We start from the raw sequence: 12,853 nt of genomic DNA on the forward strand, positions 1-12,853 counted from the left end.
GAGGGGCAGAGAGACAGAATCCGAAGCAGGCTTCAGGCTGTGAGCTGTCAGCACACAGTCCAACGTGGGGCTCGAACCCATGAACTGTGAGATCATGACCTGAGCTGAAGTTGGAAGCTCACCCAGCTGAGCCACTCAGGCTCCCCTAATTGTTTGTTTATTTTTGAAAGAGAGACAGAGAGAGTGTGAGTGGGGTAGAGGCAGAGAGAAAGGGAGACAGAATCCCAAGCAGGCTCCTGACTCGGGTTCCAACCTGCAAGTTGTGAGATCATGGCCTGAACCAAAACCAAGACTTGGATGTGGATGCTTAACCCACTGAGCCACCTAGGTGCTCCCTAGAAGTTTTATGGTTTAAGCCCTTGAATTTGGGTCTATGACCATTTGAGTTAATTTTTGTATATGGTGAGATAAGAGTTGAGGTTCATTTTTAAAAAAAAAATTTTTTAATGTTTATTTTTAAGAGAGAGAGAGACCGAACACAAGCAGGGGAGGGGCAGAGAGAGAGGGAGACACAGAATCTGAATCGGGCTCTAGGTTCTGAGCTGTCAGCTGCGGGGGTTCAACCCATGAACTGTGAGATCATGACCTGAGTCAAAGTTGGATGCTCAACTGACTGAGCTGCCCAGGTGCCCCAATATATGGCTATTGAACTTTCCCAGCACCATTTGTTGAAAAGATTATACGTTTGCTATTGCATTGATTTGGCACCTTTGTTGAAAATCAATCAAATATATGCAGGTCAGTTTATCTGTCTGTCTTAACCCTTGTCTTGAAATGAGATAGGATAAATCTTCCAACTTTGTCTTCCCCTTTCCCTTTGTTTTCGTTATTCTAGGCCCTTTGCATTTCCGTATGGTTGTTAGAATCATCTGCAAAATTTCTGTTGTGTTTTGATTGTGATTGCACTGAATCAGTTGATCGATTTGGGAAGAATTGATTTCTTAAAAATGTTGTGTCTTCTGTTCCATGAACATGTTCTAGATCTGTCCATTTATTTACGTCTTTAATTTCTCTTAGTATTTTGTAGTTAGCATATAGATCTTGTCAAATTTATCACTGAGTCCCGTATTCTAAAATGTGATTGTACATATAGTATTTAAAAAATTTCAATTTTCCAGTGATTTGTTAGCATATAGAAATATGACTAACTTTTGTATTTTGTACTTTTTGTAACCGTGCTAGACTTATATTTTAGTAGTTTTTATGTAGTTTGCTTAGGATTGTATACATAGTTAATCATGTTGTTTGTGAATAATTAAAATTTTTTTAAATGTTTGTTTATTTAGAGACACAGAGAGAGAGAGAGATAGTGAGTGGGGAGGGGTAGAGACAAAGAGGGAGGCAGAGAATCCCAAGCAGGCTCTGTGCTGTCAGCGCAGATCCCAGTGTGGGGCTCTATCTCACGAACTGTGAGATCATGACCTGAGTGAGCCGAGGTCAAGAGTTGGATGCTTAACTGACTGAGCCAACCAGGTACCCCTCTTCTCTTTTTTTAATGTTTATCAATTTATATTGAGAGAGAGAGAGAGGGAGTGTGTCTGTACACAAGGGTGTAAGGGACAGGGAGAGAGAATCCTAAGCAGGCTCTGTGCTCTTAACATAGAGCCTGACTCTGGGCTCAAACTTACAAACCCTGAGACCGTGCATGACCTGAGCCAAAATGGAGTCAGAAGCTCAACTCAACTGAGCCACCCAGGCACCCCATCTCCTCTTTTCTCTCCCCTCCCCTCCCCTCCCCTCCCCTCCCCTCCCCTCCCCTCTTGCTTTACTGTAATAACTAAAACTAATGCTTCCAGGACAATCTTGGGATTTTGATTGTTACCAATTTGATCAATTTGGGGGAATAGGTATCTTTGTCTTAGGGGTAAGCATTCAGTGTTTCACTGCTAAATAAGGTATTACTTCAAGTTCTGCTGATCTGCTTTGTGTCAGTGTATCTGCACTTTCTATTCCCCCTCTTTTTGTTACTCAGTTTTAAGGGTTTATCTTTTTTTTTTTTTTTTTTTTTTTGGGAGACCGGGCACAAGTGAGCAAGGGGCAGAGAGAGAGAGAGAGAGAGAGAGAGAGAGAGAGAATCCTATGGGGGCGGGGGGTGAGGGATGCAAGTGAGTGAGGGGCAGAGAGAGAGAGAGAGAGGGAAAAGGGAGAGAGGGAGAGGGAGGGAAGCAGGGCTTGTGTTTTACCTGAAGTGGGGCTGGAGCTCACCTGAAGCAGGGCTCAAGCTTACCTGATGTGGTACTCAAACTTGTCAACTGTGAGATCATGACCTCAGCTGAAGTCGGATGCTTAATGACTGAGCCAACCTGATGCCCCAAAGGTTTCTTTTTTTTAAATGTATATTCTGGATATACATCTTTATTAGATACATTTTACAAGTATTTTCTCTCAGTCTTTGCTAGTACAGATCTTTATTGGTGATCAGCAGTGTCTTTGTACTAATGCTCAAGTTCTTGGTCACATGTGTATTTTGGAGGAATAACAGGTGCTTTAACGCTTGAATGATAGTTATGCAAAAATGTATTATAACCCCATTTCTTAACTCATGTAAATGGAAGGAAATAAGACTGTTAACCTAGAACATATCAGTTCTTAAACATAGTAAATTTTCTATAACATTTAACTATTAAAAGTAATTTTTCATTTTGAATAGCCTGGAGCCTGATGTGTCGTTTTACCTCTTTAATAAAACTGAAACAATAAGGCTTTGTCTATTTCCCGATTTATTATTGTAGATGAAGATTAAAAACACCGAATATTGGTCTGGTATAATCCTAATGAAGAAGTTCTGAAGACCTGTGTAAAAACTGAATCTTAGCTGTGTGGGTTTGTCATTCTTCTTCCCTCCTTAACCCTTATTGAAAGACCCAGTGTTACCTCTATTAGTGTAGAGTGTATTCCGTTCTTATCAAGCTGTATTATACTGTTTTCTCTTTCTATGGTTTTTATGTTTAACTGTTCCACTGATTAGATTAGCTTTTGAATGCCTCTACTACAAGCTAATGAAAAAATACCAGCTTACAGTGTGCTATTTATCACATTTAGTTATTTATATTAAATTATTGGAACTTTAAATTGCCTTAGTATCTCCCTGGACACTTTCTTTTCCCTTTCTTGAAAAAAAAATGACCTCTCAGTTTGCTTACCAGTCCCCTCACCCAAATTTGAAGATCTATGTTTTAATTCTTTTCTGTCTGAATTATTCTTTCTGTCACGCTAGAATTTTGGAATATTTTGCAATTTACATTTAAGAAGCCTAGTTTAAAAAAACAGTGGAAATTTCCAGCTTAAAAATATAAAACAGCCACTGCTCTAATAACTGCTTTGCAGGAAGAAATATGAAAAAGAACCGCAGACGTTCTGGATGTCAGCCTGTGAAATTTTCCACGATTCTTCATAATAACACGCAGGCATGCTTATGCTGCTGGATTCAGTGCAACAGCGCTTGTGCTCTGAGTGGAATTTGCAGCTCCTCTATCAGTGATAAAATGGTACCTGGCCAGCTTTTAGTGATGAGTGCATAAATTCACACATCTGCGGTACTGTGTGCGTGTTTCATCTGTGGTCATAACACTGAACTTGCAGAGTTATTTAAAAATCTTTAGATTCCTTTTGATTCCAAAATACCTGTTTTAAATGAATTTTGGGGGTGCCTGGGTGGCTTAGTCAGTCGAGCATCCAGCTCTTGATTTCAGCTCAGGTCGTGAGCTCACAGATCCATGAGATCCAGTCCCAGTTGTGCTCTGTGCCAACAGTGTGGAGCCTGCTTGGGATTCTCTCTTTTCCTCTCTCCCTGCCCTTCACCCCCCTCTCAAAATAGATAAATAAAAACTTTAAAAAAATGAATTTTGATTTTTTAAATTCAGTAGATTCATTATTCCTCTGAGAATATAGACCTATAAAGTCATTATTTTAGTTACAATGCTGTCTAAATATTTATTTGGTAGCATTTATACTGTACTGAAGAGTGCTCAGAACATTAAAATAAAGATTTGCGGAAGCTCGGGAGTGCCTGGCTGACTCAGTAGAGCGTGCGATTCTTGATCTCAAGGTTATGAGTTTAATCCCCACGTTGGGCATGGAGCCTACTTAAAATAAGTAAATGAAATTAAAAAAAAGCAATTAAAAGATTTGCATAAGCTCAATATTAATTTGGTGTGGATTCAAGACATATTTTAACCTCTATTTCAGATTCCTGTTAATGTTTCAAAGGGTCAGTAGATTTTTATATTAGAGCTGATAATTGTGTTGCAGTTTGGCGATTTCAAATTCGAAGGCACCCTGTTATACTGTTTCCCTAGTGAGGAAACTGTAAACTGGCAGAGCAGAACCATGAGGAGTAGATTACAGTAAGGTTCGGGGCGCCTAGCTGGCCCAGTCGGTTAACCATCTGACTCTTGATTTCCGCTCAGGTCATGATCTCACGGTTTGTGAGATAGAGCCCTGTGTTGGGTTGTGTGCTGATAGCTCGGAGCCTGCTTGGGATTCTCTTTCTCCCTCTCTACCTGTCCCTCCCTCCCTCCCTCCCTCTCTCTTGCTCGCATGCGCTCTCTCTCTCTCTCAAAATAAATAAACTTAAAAAAAAGGGTTGGATCACCCACTTCTCCCTTGCTTCATCTCTTTTGTGGCAGTTGTCTACCAGTGGTTTTAAGGAATGAAATTAAAAAAATTCTGATTTCAGATGCCCCCAACCTTTTGAAGCCTTATGCATTTTTGCAGTGAGGAATTTGAATGTTCAAAGTGATACAGCAGATAATACGTACATATCTTTGTGCGTTTTAACACCCATAAGTCGTTTTGGAAATAAAGGCATATAACGTATATCTTTTTCAGGACTGTCTTCAGTTTGAACAACACCGTTGTGACATAACAACAGCCTCCACCCCTTCCCTGTGGTCTCTTGCTTCTCCCTGGTACAGTCTCTTCCTTCTTCTTGACTTCTGTACCTGTAACTCTTCTCCCGTCCCTTTTATGCCTTTGCTCTTCTTAGCCCTTTTTGTCTCCAACTATTTTATCCCTTTCCTCTTGGCCTAAATTTTCTTCTGACTCATAGCCTTTTTTTGTCTTTGTCAACCTTCTGTCCTTCAGGTCTCTCACTTCTTCTAGTTGATCACTGTTCACCAAGTTTCTTTTTTACCTGTGGAAGGCTTCTTCGCTCCAGGTGTTCTCTGCTCCTATCAGATGGATTTACTTTTGTCTTTGACCCCTGAAACATGTATCCTCACACTGTCCCGGGTCTTTTAACTCTCATCTGTCTCCATGTTTTAATTTATTTTACGGAGATTGACTGAGTGCTTGCCATGTGTCTGGCTCTTCTCTAGATATTAGGGATTTACCGACCAGAAGGACTATGGAAAAAAAGCCTCCTAAGGAGACTGGAAAGTGGTATGTATGTGTGTTGGGAGATTTACGCTTTAGGTGGGTAGTCATGGTAACCTTCCTGAGAAAGTAGCATTTGAACAAAGTGTCCAGGAAATCAGCTTTGTGAACATTGGGGAGTGGGGAGGGTTCTGTGCCAAGGGAACAGCCAGTGCAAAGGCCCTTTGGTAGGAGCATTTTTAGTGTGTTTGAAGAACAGTAAGGGGACCAGCCTGCCTGAGCACGTGAGTAGAGCAGTAAGTAGTAAGAGAAGAAATCTGTGAGGTAACAGTGGTGGCTACAATGTTTTCAGCTTTTACTTTGAGCCTGCTAGGGAACCACTGCAGGTTTTTTTTTTTTTTTTTCCGTTGTTTCAGTAATATCTTCTGACCATTTTTTCCCTTTCTAATTAAAGCATTTCATTTTTTTTGTTAAAAAGTAATTCATGTTCACGTGGCAAACAGGAGTACAAAGGAGAAAATAAATCAAAGTGCAATTACTACTAAACTTCGTTCTGCACTATTGAAGATTTTGTGTGTCTGTCTTTCCACTCATTTTTCTTTGTGCTTGCATATGTACACACATACCCCTTCTCCACTGGAGGGTTTTAGCAGAGAGCAGATAAACTGAGTCAGGCTTTAAAGAGATCCCTCCAGCTGCTTTATGAAAAGGAGCCTTAAGAGGGCAGGAATCAGGGAGACTCATTAGAACGCTATTACTGTAATCCAGGAAGGAGATAATGTTGGTTGAGACCTATGTGGTGGCAGTGGAGGTGATAAGAAGTGGTTGGATTTTGTGTGTATTTTGAAGGTAGAGCCAACAGAATTTTGTGATGGATTCAGTGGAGGGGGATGTCGAGTAAGGTGGGGTGGGGCGGGGCAAGAGAGAAGGAGGGTGACTCAGAAGTTTTTGGCTGGAACAACAAGAAACCTTTGGTTTCATTTTTCTTGTCAAACTATCCAAGGTTCATTTCTGGCTCTTTTATTATGTGTTTTTCCTGTTCATTTGAACCTGTGATGATGATTTTTTGTTTTACCGAGCTTCCAGTCTCTTTTGCCCAGCTTGGCCCTTGGTACCCACCACAAGCCATATGTAACAAATTGTTTCACTGGTATTAGTCTCCCTAACTAGATAATGTGAGCATCTGTTTATTGTTAAAATCTATTTATTATTAAAATTTTTAAAATGTTTTATTTAAATAATCTCTATACCCCATGTAGGGCTTAAACTCACAACCTCCCAAAATTGAGAGTCACATTACTGAACATCCTTTTAGAGGATGATGCTGAACTTATGCATTTGCTCAGGGACTAGTAACATTGTGGGCATTCAGTTAATGTTGATTAATGGTATACTTCTCAAGCCTGAGAACAAGGTATGAGACAACCTTAAAGTAAATGCCTAATTTAGCTTACTTTGATGTGTTGGCATCTTTTGAGGATGAATTGTTTTACTTTCCCTCAGTTATCTTAAGTCTAAAAAAAACATTAAATACTTTTTATTTCCATAGGATGCTATCTATTTTCTTGAATTTTACAGCCATTTGAAGAGTTTAAAAATTTTTATTTATTATTATTTTTTATTCTTTTTTTTTTTAATTTTTTTTCAACATTTATTTATTTTTGAGACAGAGAGAGACAGAACATGAATGGGGGAGGGTCAGAGAGAGGGAGACACAGAATCTGAAACAGGCTCCAGGCTCTGAGCTGTCAGCACAGAGCCCAACGCGGGGCTCGAACTCACGGACCGCGAGATCATGACCTGAGCTGAAGTCGGCCGCTTAACCGACTGAGACACCCAGGCACCCCTATTTTTTATTCTTAAAATTATTAAATTTAATGTTTATTTTTGAGAGAGAAAGAGAGAGAGCGAGCATGAGTGGGGGAGGAGCAGAGAGAGGGAGATACAGAATTGAAAGCAGGCTCCAGGCTCTAAGCTGTCAGCACAGAGCCTGATGTGGGGCTTGGACCCACGAACCACGAGATCATGACCCGAGCTAAAGTCAGACACTTAACTGACTGAGCCACCCAGGTGCCCCAAAGACTTTTTTTTTTTTCTCTTTTTTCTTTTTAAGAAAGCTTCATGCCCTATGTGGGGCTTGAACTCATGACCTCCAGATGAAGAGTTCCATGCTCTATTGACTGAGCCAGCCAGATGCCCTGAGACTTTTTTTTTTAAGTTTATTTATTTTGAGAGAGAGCATGAGCGCACACATGTGCCTGGAGGGGGAAGAGGGAGAAGGGAGAGAGGGAGAGAGAGAATCTCAAGTAGACTCTTCACTGGCAGCACAGAGCCCCATGTGGGACTCCATCTCACAAATTATGAGATCATGACTTGAGCCGAAATCAGGAGTCCCCGATGCTCAACCAATTGAGCCACCCAGGTGCCCCAAGACTTTTAATATTAATTTCTTACTTGATCTGTGTAAAGTATTTTTGGAGTTAAAAATATGAGAAAGAAAGGCCTCGGCCCAGAAAGGAGTTTTTATGCTTTGGGGGAGACAACATAACATACACACAAGTATGTGTCCTTTATGAATATAACATTGTATTGTAATTTAATGCAAAGTGTTATTATAGTGCCTTTTTATTCTAAAGATTGTAGGGATTCTTTGCCTCTTTATTAAATGGCAATAGACATCTGTGCTTTGAGTTCTTATTTTTTAAAATAGTTTTTCAGACTTAGTTTTAACTGTTGCTGCTTGCTAATGTCAATTGTGCATATCCATCCCCTTTCCCTTTACTTTTATTTGTGTGAGATTTCCTGGGAGCCTTATTTTATATCAATATTCTTTCTGTTTTTATTTAAAAGAGTCTCATGTTCAGACCTTTAACTACAACTAACTGCACATCTTTAACTACAAGCTTGGGAAGAATGATTTGTTGACACATTTATTTATAAGATGATTTTTATAGACCTGATTTGCTGTCTCCTGGATTGTATTTCACAAATAACCCAAATTATTATTCCACTTTCAAATCTAATGTATGTTTTATTTTCGGAAACTAGAGATGATGTTATGTCTCCCTTTCTTGTCCTTTTTCCTCTTTTCTAATTTTTCTTTTTTCTTTTTTGTTTTTAATTCAGTATTTGTTCCTGGTTCTTCTTTTCCCCAAACCTTTATTTAGAGCAGAAATGCTTGGATGCCCTGTTTTGCTTCCAAGACTTTGAGTTTGGTTGCATTTTAGTATCTTTCTTGGATTGCTTAGCTTTTGCAATATTTGGGACAATCTGTTGACTTAGTTTTGATTTTTTACCTTTATTTTTGTGTGCCATAGAAAGTATATGTACTGATAGAACATAAACACTGTGAGGACTGGGAATTATTTTGTTTATTCTTATATTCTTAGCACCCAGAATGGTGGCAGGTACATAGTAGGCACTCAGATCTTTGTGGAATGAATTCAGAGAAGCAATAGCAGTGGTTCCTATTTATTGAGCATATACTATGTGCCTAAGAGCTGAGCACTTTGAGTAGATTTGTTGGCATATCCATTTTTACTGCCAAATGAGTTGTCTACTATTCATACGATAGGTGTGAATGGGTGTGAGGGAGGAAGGAGATAAAGCTAGCATTTGTTGAGGATGCTGCCAGCTGTCACCAAATTTAATCAAGTTCAGGTTGTACAATGCATTATTTTATATAGTACTAGGTAAGGAAATGTAAAACTGCCAATTAAGCTATGGGGTACTGAAAATAGCATGACATATTCTGATTTCACAGATGAAAAAAAATTCAAGAATCTCTGAAATAAGGAATCCTGTAGCTTTGTATAAACTCTTTCAATGATCATAAAGCTTTCTATCGGTGGCTGTTATTGTCCTTATTTTAGAGGTGAAGGAATTGAAATTTATAGGTTAAGTTCACAGGTTCTCAACCTGTAGAGGATCCAAAAAGAGGTCTCCTTGATTTCAGAGACCGTGCCCTTTTTACCACTCCATATTGCTTCAGGAATTGGTAAAACAAAATAGTACCTTGGCCTATCGACTCTGGCTTGAAGCTTCTTAGTTGGCGTGGCTTTAAACGTTTTCTTAATGTAACTCTTTATTTTTTTAAATCAACAAATATCTTTGTATTTACTGTGCACCAGCTACTCCGTGTTCTTTGTGTATACAAAACAGTATAAGGTCTTATCTCTTCCTCTCAAATTTATAGTCTGTTTGGGGATATGAGAAATAAACATGAAAGTTAGATAACTAGAGAAGATTTAAATAACATTTCAGAGAATAATGAAAGAGGTTTAACAAGGCAATGCAGGATTAATTGCCAAATAAATTGTACAAATAATTGCTTTTGGAGTTCAGAGGAAGAAGGAGAGATTGCTTGAGGCTGGAGTAATCCAGGGCAGGATTTAAATGAATTCCTGGGAGATCGGTTCAGTTAGTGAGATTATTTACTTTAAAATTGTATTAATGTTTGTTACAAATGGAACTGCAGACTGTTGAACGTGAAGAACTTTGGTATGTACGCGTTTTCCTCTCTGCGTGAGAGCGGTGGAATCACCTCCGGTAGAAAAGTAGAAGAAATCATGTGCTGTCAACTAGGTGGGGAAAACACTCATTTCAGGAGGGTGAAAGGGGAAGAGGAGTTCCCCTGCCCCGTGTGCCGAGTGCTGTTCTTGCCTCATTTACAGTCACTTGTATACTTGAACCATTGCTCAGGCTATTTTGTGTGGCTCTTGGAGTCCGTGATGGACTTCTGAAGGTTGGAAGCAAGCATTAACCCCTTTATGTTGCTATGTGTTCTGAAATATGGCCTTTCAGTTGAAGATGCACAGCAAACCGTGTCAGGTTGATATGACAGACTGGCAGTCTTTCAAGACTTCATTCCTGAATCAGATACTCAGAGCTCGACATAGGGTTGAAAAGTGTGTTACTTGTTTTACAGACCAGTCAAAAGCAAAACAGTAAAGTCTTATTAGAAAGCAAAGGAATTGCCTTTAGGAACTTGTTGGGTAATCTTGGGCATTGATTTAACCTTCTGGAAACATCTGAGCATACTTAATGCCCTGCCCTTTCCCTATTTTTTATTTTTATTTTTTTATTTCTTAAAAGTTTGTGTTTATTTTTGAGATAGAGCGCGGGCCCATGTAGGGGAGGGACAGAGAGAGAGGGAGAGAATCCCAAGTAGCCTCCGTGCTTGGGGGTGGGGGGCTTGATCTCAGGAACCACGAGATCGTGACCTGAGCTGAAATCAAGTCGGACGCTTACCCGATTAAGCCACTCAGGCATCCCTTTCCCTATATTTAAAAACATTTTTTCTTATTGTTAAAAAAAATTGGTAATACGTGTACATGGCTAACAAAAATTCACACTCTTTAAGACTGTAATGAGGTGGGGTTTCCCTCCCATTTTCTTTTGTTTCCTAGTTTCTTCAGGCAATCACTTGTTACCTTTTGTTTTTGTGTATATTTACAAACATATATATGTCTTTGTAATCATCTTTATAATCTATTTATCTATGCAACAAATTGTAGCATATGAAAAACATTGGGCTTTGTACCTTGTTACATTTATGTGTTTTGAAAATGGTTTTGTATCAGTACATACAGATTTGACTTTTTTTTAGCATATTTTCATTTTATTAATTTATTTAACCAGTTTATTTTTGATGGACGCAGTTTGTTTCCATTATGTTGCTGTATATCAGCAGAGAGTGCTGTAGTGAATTTTCTTGTGTACATTTTATTATAGTTTCAATTTGCATCTCCAATATTAGGAAGGATTTTAAATATTCTTCTCCCCACCAAATGTTTGAAGGGCATTTGTGTTTCCTTATTTAATAAAATATATTTTTTAGGGGGAGGTTATTGGTTTTTTACAGATTATTTCCATAGAATAAAATAAGTTTAATAAAATAAATTTCATGTATTTAAAATTTTTTTTAATGTTTATTTTTTGAGAGAGAGAGAGAGAGAGAGAGAGAATGAATGTGGGAAAGGGACAGAGAGAGAAGGAGACACAGAATCTGAAGCAGGCACCAGGTTCCAAGCTGTTAGCACAGAGTCTGAGTGGGGCTCGAACTCATGAACCACAAGATCCTGACCTGAGCCTAAGTCAGATGTAACCGAAAGAGCCACCTAGCCGCCCCTCCAATATTCTTTTTTTTTTTTTTTTAAAGCTTATTTATATAGCTATTTAATCTCTACACCCAACGTAGGGCTCAAACTCACGACCCTGAGATCAAGAGTCGCATACTCCTCTGACTGAGCCACCTAGGCGCCCCTCCAGTATTCTTCATTACGTTCTTTGTAGCTCATCTTGTATATTTTTGTACAAGACGAAGTTACGCTTTTTTTTTTTTTTTTTAATGTTTATTTATTTTTGAGAGGGGCGCCTGGGTGGCTCAGTCGGTTAAGTGTCCGACTTTGGCTCAGGTCATGATCTCGCGGTCCGTGGGTTCGAGCCCCGCGTCGGGTTCTGTGCTGACAGCTTGGAGCCTGGAGCCTGTTTCAGATTCTGTGTCCTGACCCTCCCCTGTTCGTGCTCTCTGTCTCTCTGTCTCAAAAATAAATAAACGTTAAAAAAAAATTTATATTTATTTTTGAGAGAGAGAGACACACACACACACACACACACACACACAGAGTGTGAGCTGGGGAGGGGCAGAGAGAGAGGGAGACACAGAATCCAAAGCAGGCTCCAGGCTCCGAGCTGTCAGCACAGAGCTCGATGTGGGGCTTGAACCCATGAACTATGAGATTACGACCTGAGCCGAAGTTGGAGGCTTAACCAACTGAGCCACACAGGTGCCCCTACACTTTTTAATATACATTGCGTATGTAATATACCTAATATGTTTAGACATATCTTTATTTAAAAAAATTTTTTTAATCTTTACTTTTGAGAGAGAGAGAGAGAGAAAGAGCTATTGGGGGAGGAACAGAGAGAGAGAGGGAGACACAATCCGAAGCAGGTTCTAGGCTCTGAGCTGTCAGCACAAAGCCCGATGTGGGGCTTGAACTCAGGAACTGCGAGATCATGACCTGATCTGAAGTCAGATGCTTAACCACTGAGCCACCCAGGCGCCCCTAGACATATCTTTATTGTGGTAAAATATACATAAAATTTACCATTTTAATGTACAATTCAGTGGTATTAAGTATATTGGTTATGTGTACAACCATTGTCATCGGCATTTCCAGAACTTTTTCATGATCCCAAACAGACCTGGTGGTTTTAGGTAACAGTTTCAACTTAAAACTTTTGATAATAACTACGTTCAAATTTAAAAGAATTCATATGAGTTCTTTTCAACCCAAAGACCCAGAAATCTATTATCTTTGTTTGAGGGAGAGGTTTTGAGAGAGATACAGATATAATTGGGTAAAAGTCTCTTATAATATGAGCATTTTCTACTGATGCTTACCTCCAATTTAAGTTACTGTTTTTTTTTTTTTAATTAAAAACTTTTTTTTTTTTTTTTTTTTTTTTTAATTTTTAGCACATGTGAATGGGGGAGAGGGGCAGAAGGAGAGAGAATCTCAAGCAGGCTCCA

At 39.2% G+C, this 12,853-nt stretch overlaps 1 protein-coding gene and 1 long non-coding RNA gene across 14 annotated transcripts in view; one reads left to right on the top strand and one right to left on the bottom strand.

The window, feature by feature from the left end:
* Window positions 1–12,853, bottom strand: part of LOC144615867 (uncharacterized) — a 742,065-nt gene that overhangs the window by 665,590 nt on the left and 63,622 nt on the right. The gene's annotated exons all lie outside the window — the stretch shown is intronic.
* Window positions 1–12,853, top strand: part of NCOA3 (nuclear receptor coactivator 3) — a 139,491-nt gene that overhangs the window by 15,349 nt on the left and 111,289 nt on the right. The window lies entirely within an intron of this gene.

The sequence above is a fragment of the Panthera onca genome, chromosome A3, assembly GCF_046562875.1.
Source record: "Panthera onca isolate mPanOnc1 chromosome A3, mPanOnc1 haplotype 2, whole genome shotgun sequence".
Classification (NCBI taxonomy): domain Eukaryota; kingdom Metazoa; phylum Chordata; class Mammalia; order Carnivora; family Felidae; genus Panthera; species Panthera onca.